General features: G+C 37.2%; 1 pseudogene; it reads left to right on the top strand.

Annotated features, from left to right (window-relative positions):
• The window catches only part of LOC113062707 (rho-related GTP-binding protein RhoJ-like), an 8007-nt pseudogene extending 1489 nt beyond the window's left edge, over window positions 1–6518 (top strand).
• The last annotated feature ends 820 nt before the right edge of the window (window positions 6519–7338 follow it).

The raw sequence follows: 7338 nt of genomic DNA, 5'->3' as shown, positions 1-7338 counted from the left end.
TTTTCTTTTTTTACAGTGAATGTAACAGTATCTGGGAGGCAGCACTTACTGGGATTGTAGATACTGCTGGACAAGTGAGTTAATGCATCTTAAGTCTATATATGTCACAATGTAACAGAAGCAGATTTTTTCTTCCATACTGCAATGTATATCCAAGTGAAACGGATTACTGAAAAATTTAAAATGTATCAGGACTTGGTTATATCCTTCATTTGTTAATTGGATAGAGGCAGAATTAAGAGAGAGCTTAAAGTTATTGTAAAAAAGGGGTGGGGTAAACAGACAAAGTGATTGGAGAAGTATGGCAATTGAGTAATGATGACACAAAAAATCATGTCTTTCACTAGGTTAATTTCAACGTTCCTCTACAAAACACAGTCTAATTTCATCAAAATAGAAATGGCACCAGGATTTACATTTAAACTCTTGAAAATTACTAAATGGCATCGTGCATTCATCAGATCACTCTGAATACAAACTCTTTTTGCATCATAGTCACGTTAACAGCATAATTTACAGCCTGTGTTAAATAATGTTGTAAATAAAGCAGCAAGACTTGTGAAATAAATAATAATATAATATAATAAATAATAATGACAAGAAACTACGGGTTTGGGTTGTTTTTCTTCACTCTCAGCCCACCATAATGACTTTTGATTTTGGCTTATGCAGTGATTCTTCAACAGGAAACTCATATACAACCTGGAGAGACAGCCCAGCTATTTACTTTTCTTGTGTGTCTAAAAGGCATCACAGAATCGCGACATCCCTCTCCTTCAAACCCATCTTATCGGACCCCAGTTGTTAGAGTTTTAATCCTAGAATATATATTGCCAAAGATTACAATGTCATCCCCAATCTTATAATAAAAATTAGGCCTTTTTGACATATGTGTTTTTACTAAACTTCAGTTGTTTTGATGACTGATCAGTACTATCATTTCCATTCATCTGTTAAACAATTTCAGCATCAGCATCTGTTTTATTGGCTTGGAAAGATTGCTCTTATAAGTTATTCTCTTTTTTTCCCATGAGGAATATTCTCTTATAAGGACTTCGGCAGTTGCTGACATTGCACAGGGGGGTGACATTTATTAAACAGGATGTAGTTTCTAACAGTGCATACATTTAAATAAATAATGAGGGAATAAGCCATTCTTTTGTGTGCAAAAGCATGCAATAAAAGGAAAATAGCATTATATGCATATTTTACAATCTCGGATACCATTCCAGGCTGGTGAAAAGTCCTATAGGGTAACTGATTTGCATAACAGTATAAATATTTACCCACAATTCAATGAGGGTCACTTATTTGACTTAGTTTCAAGGACCGTTTTTTGCTTGAAGTAATAAAGCAAGCTAAAGTGTGAGTATTACTGTTCAGCATGATATAATTATGTAATTGTTTCTTAGGATATATAGCTGTAGCAAGCACAGTATGTGCTGTAATAACGAATATTTGCTGTGTTTTAGAATCAGAAGACTGAATATATGTAGTGCACCACGCATTGCTGCATAAATGAAAGCTAAATAATTCTGTACATCTTGCTCCCGTAAGCGGTTCACTGATACAGAGGAGCATCTGTGTGATGTCTGGCCCTTCTCTACTATTGATCAGGAGGAGATCAATGGCTTTCAAGATGAACTGACTTTTACAATATGCTGGTGCAGAGCCTAATGTAAATTATTTGTTTCATTTGCATTCATAATAAGTGACAGAATAAAGTCATGGAAAATAAAGATGCTCTACGTGTTAAATTTTACCAGAACTTTATATTTATTGACTCCTAATTTTGAACTCTTTCACGTTGGTTTTGTCCAGTGAACCCCAACCTGGTGTACCTGTAAATCAGGTTCTCCTTAAACAGAGGATTTTGAAATGTTTTTAAAAGTCTCTTATGCTCACCAAGGCTGCATCTATTCATACATTTAAAGAATCATGTAAATTGAGCACTGATGGGGTTTTGGGTTATGTTAGACAAAAAAGCTTTAATTGAAGCTTTAACCTTTAAATTAATCATCTGTCCTCTTTCACTTATAGTTTGTTTTTTCAAAAAGATCTTTTGAATCATATTTCAGTAGTAAGAGGAATGAACCGAGTCTAAAGCGGATCTTACTTTACTCGTCATATAGGAGGATTACAACCAGCTGCGACCCCTCTCCTACCCCAACACAGACGTCTTTCTCATCTGCTTCTCTGTTGTGAATCCAGCTTCCTATCACAATGTGCAGGAGGAATGGGTGCCTGAGCTCAAATCCTGCATGCCCCATGTGCCCTATATCCTCATCGGAACACAGGTGCAAGAGTTTCTTTGTTTATTAATGATAGTGATAATAGTATTAGTTATTGTTTATTTTCTATTATCAGGTCAAACATTGAGATTAGTCATCAAATGGAAATAAAATATTTTATGGAGAAAAAAAATACATGAAATTAAAAATGTTTAACTATTTATTTATTTATTTTCATTCAGATTGACTTGCGAGATGACCCAAAGACACTAGCACGTCTGCTCCAGATGAAGGAGAAGCCACTGACCTATGAGCAAGGCCTCAAACTAGCCAGAGAGGTGATGGATGTTCATACGTTTGGTGGTTTGGCTTGGGGGCCATTTACACAACGTTTTCATCGGGAGAAAAAAATGCATTTTGCCTGTTTGTTTTGGGAACTGAAAACGCACACTATTGTTTTCCGTTTAAACACCCAAAATGGGAATCTCTGAAAATGGAGACATCATGCACGTGCATAGTACATGTTAGGTATGTAGACATGTGCAGTACGTGTAGATTTTAAAGGCAAGTGCGAACAAACATAAACAACGAGTAGATAGTACAGTTGTTACTGCCGCTTCTTCAGCAAAGTGTGGTTTTACTTCACCAATATTACAACCAACAGTGGAGACACATCATATACAACAAACAAACGTCACTTCCCTTCTAGTACTGTTTACTATCAAGGTGACAGCACAAACTACTGGCCCGTAATACAGCGTTTTTGCCCGTTTTCACGTATATGTGTCAATGCACATGTTGTTGTGTGTACATTAAACTTTTTAAAAACGCAAGGGAAAAACTTTGTTTCTGAATACATCGTTGTCATGTAAATGTAGCCTGAGTTGTCAGTTGTTTCCAGAGAAAGCATGATTCATAAATTCGGTTTCATCCTCATGTTGTTCACAAAAAAATGTAAATAAAAAAAGAGTGTTTGAGCTGCTGAGAGTGAATGGTGGCCATGATTTTCAAGAATGATTTTCATGGGGAAAAAAAACAGTTTTTAGCGGTTTTAAAAACCATTTAACCCAAAGCGTTAAGAGTGTTTTGTTTCAAATGTGTTATTGTTGTCCACAGATTGGAGCCCAGTGCTATCTGGAGTGTTCAGCACTGACTCAGAAGGGACTAAAGACAGTATTTGATGAGGCCATCCTGACAATCTTCAGCCCAAAGAAACAAAAACGGTGCTGCGCAGCCTGCAGGAGCTGTTGTGCTATCGTGTGAGGAAAATACATCTCCAACTGTGAACGCCCACTCTCCCCCAAAGCTTTAGAGGAGTAACAGACCCTAAACTGCCTCCAGTCTGCTGTACATCCTTCCTTTCTCCATCCGCCTGTTGTCCCTCAGGACAATGAGCGGTCTTGCCCTCGGTTTGTGTGTCTCGTGGAGAGCTACGCTGTCCAAAACAAGTGCCTTAATTTCTCCCCATGTTGCCTTACAGGATTCGCTTCTCAAGCCAAAGAAGTCTCAGATGGGACTGCGGTTACTTGAACCAATGTGGCGTCGCCAATCTCCAATCAAACATTTCAGGTTCATCTCTGGGCCACTGGATTTTTGGTTTTAAACTGACTATTTTATATGGTATCTCAAGGCTTATGAAAAAATGAAAATCCATTCCTCCATACAAGCTGGCTTTCTCCCCGTCACCTCAGATCAATACTGCGCTCTTTCTGGAGTCAATGCTTCAGCAGTTCTAGCTAGTTAATAAGGGAAATTCCCTGGAGGATGGCCAACTCATCAATAGAGGTAGAACATACGAAAAGAGAGAGCGAGACGAGAGTAAGAAGTGCGTCTTTACCACAAATCCTTAGGTCATACAAAATTAGCAACTTCAAATAACACTGATAAACTGCTACAGAACCACACATCCAAAGATACATTAAATAATTTGTTATTCATTAAAAAGATTGACAGTCAAGCACACTATAGACTACTTATATATCCCTGACAACATTAGCCCATGAATCATTCATATTTTTTTGCGTTTTCAAAACTGGGATGCCCTGAAGTGTACCTAGTCACGTTTTTGTAAGCCATCAGACCTTTATCTCTATACAGTGTAGGTGTAGAAACAATGATGCCTTAAATAATGGTGATGTAATTCTTATAATTATCATACGCATTTACATTTTGATTTCTGAAGGGCACTGTATTTTGTCTTCTCTAATGACTCCGTCTACACATAATTTAAAAAATGCTCTTATTTTCCTCTATTAAAAATGAGCCAATGGAGGAATGTATGTGCCACTTATAAGTAAAATGAAAAAAATAAATCACGAATGTATTCCGAAATTAAAAACGATTGATAGATAAATCTTTATAGATAATTAGATACATTTTTTAAATTGCGACATATTTTAAACGGCTTATTTCATTCATGTTAAAATGGAGTTAAAAGTTACAAATAATATATTAATAAATAATTTTAAATGCAACATTTAAATGGTATTTTCATGAAGCACAGTTTTTTCTTAATCCAACTGCCAGTTGCAATTTCAAAATGCGATTTAAAACAAAGTTAGGGAGCACTGCAGTAATGATGACGTACTTTTAACATTACTCTGTAGTTTCAGCCTCAGACATCACGTCCATGGAACGTTGGCTGAATGTCTGATGAATAAGGCACACAAAATGGGAAACACTTTTTTTCCAAGTCGTCATGTGATCGGTTGAATTCTACAAAATTTCCGGGAGACGTGTGTCGTGTCCTTAAATGGTACACCTGGAAACAAAACCATTGGGATGCCAAACCCCCTCAAGGAAATTTATCACTGTGACATTTTCCCTGAAAGTTTGAGTTCCAGTAGTTTCCAAAAGTTGGGTTTTACACACACTGAGATAGTAAAAGCTGACGACTGAGTACGGTAGATCTGTTTTCCTTTTTGGCGTGATGGTGTTTCTGTTTAATGTCCACGAAAGTCCCTGTAGTCTCATTTAGCCTCTTGTTAGCAGCTGCCTTTTTCAAGACAAGTTACAGCTGTAAAAATGTCACAAGGGGTATTACTGGTGTAGTTTATGTTGTAGAATAAAACAGGAAAATATCTTGAGCTTATGTTCATAAGAGACCTTATTGTGGGCATTTAAACAAAAACCCATTCAACAAAACCCATCAACATTTTTGCCTACAAAAATACATAATCCCTGCAGCACCGTATTGTTGTATGATTGTAGTTTAATTTAACATTTTAAACGTATTAAATGTCAAAGGTCTAGTTTTCTAAAGTGAAAAGTGATTTCCCTTTATATTGTCTTTTTTAGCATTATTGTTTGTTTTTGTTGCATTCATAGTTCTCCATATGATCCAGTACTGTGAAAAAAAAAATCACTCACCATATAACTCCCTATTTCAGCTGAAGTACTTATGTATTTACTGAGGAGCAGAGTTATACATTGTCTAACTGCTCTGTTTTGCCTCTGGACGAAGCCACCCCCTCATTTTCCCTTTTAAAGATCAGCTCAAACAAATGGCTTTGTTCTTCAGACTTGTTTTTTTCCTTAGGCATGTAGTGTGGTCATGCTGTATAAACTGCACCGCTGATAATGGCGCAGTTAAATATTTGGCCTTTTCGAAAAGACAATGGTTCCTTACTGTTTTTTTGTAGACGTGTCAAATAATATGTGTAGCCCTTGCATTTTTGTTTTGGAAATGTGTTGAACAGTGTGTAGGTTAACCATCTGCTAAAGCAACCGAAAACTCGCAGTTCATACTTACCAAAAGCTTTCCTGTGAGTACTTGTTGTTCTCGGATGATCATGTTATTGGACACCAGAACTGGTACTGATTACTTCTGATTGCTCTTCACATCAGTCGCTCCTTAGTTTGACTTCAAGGACTTCTTTCCATTGCCTGCAAGGTGCTAGAGACTATCCTAGGGCTGAGGAATCAAGCCTGCTCTACAGAGAGGAAGTAACAAACCGTCATTCTCTTGCCTTTAATGTAGCATAGAGTTTGTTTCTTCACTCAGTTTAAGTGCACTTATGACACTGTGCCTTGCATTGTCCTATGCAATTGTTTATATACTGTAATGCTAATGAGAAGACCAGTTTTCAGTCACTGGTTGAAAGAGCTATAACTTGAACTCAGTCTTGAACTCAACTGTAAACTTATTTACTATTTTTAAAGGTTTTCTTTTTTCTTTAAATTTCATGTATTGATTTATATACTTAAGAATCATGACAGCTTTCTTTGCCAAAACTAAAAAATGTGTTGTAAATATACAGAGTGATTAAAGCTTGTGATAAAACTTTGGAATTTTCTTCGAAATATTCGTTCATGACAGTGCTCTCACATTTTTCCAATTTTAGTTCCAATGCTGATGGAGGTCCACTAGACTACCAATGACAGCAAAGAAAAAGGGAAACGCTGCTGGATAATGTGACTTGCTGGGTATCAAGGAACACGTTATCTCAGGGGTCTCCAAACTCGGTGCTGGAGGGCCAGTGTTTCGCAGGGTTTAGCTCCAACTAGCCTCAACACACCTGCCTGGAAGTTTCTAGTACGCATAAAGTTTGTACAGGGGTGTAAAACTTAATTTCTGGAGGACTACTGGAGCCCTGCAGTGTTTAGATTCAAACCTAAATAAACGTCAAGTATTCAAGTGCAAAGACCGCGAGTGTGGGTATTTGGACGAGGCTTTAATATTTGACTACTTTTGTCCAGGTTTTGTTCTTCATTGCTGAAGAAGAAGCGGCGCGCGAGAGACCAATCAGTAATCAGTGTAGCTTTCAGCGCCCTCTTTTGGTGAAAATAATCACTACACGTTTGTTCTGGTAACCAGCAATGTAAGACTTTTTTTGCGGATTTGCAGTGGATTTGATGGCTGTAAAACGCGGACATTTCCGGGACAGGACACCAAAAACCAAGACTTGTGCTCATCCAAGTGTAATTCACTGGCGTTCAAAGATTGAGTTTAGCCACCAGTGCGAGATGAAGGCATTCAAATTAAAGGGTCTCTCACATCAGACAGATCTATTAAGATTTTTTAGGTATACATTGTGTATAGTTTCTTTAGTCAAGCTTGACTTTATCTTTAACACACACACACAAAGAAGTTTTCTGTATTTTCTGT

Source organism: Carassius auratus, chromosome 45 (genome assembly GCF_003368295.1).
Source record: "Carassius auratus strain Wakin chromosome 45, ASM336829v1, whole genome shotgun sequence".
Classification (NCBI taxonomy): domain Eukaryota; kingdom Metazoa; phylum Chordata; class Actinopteri; order Cypriniformes; family Cyprinidae; genus Carassius; species Carassius auratus.
This window is presented reverse-complemented; position numbering and strand designations above follow the sequence as displayed.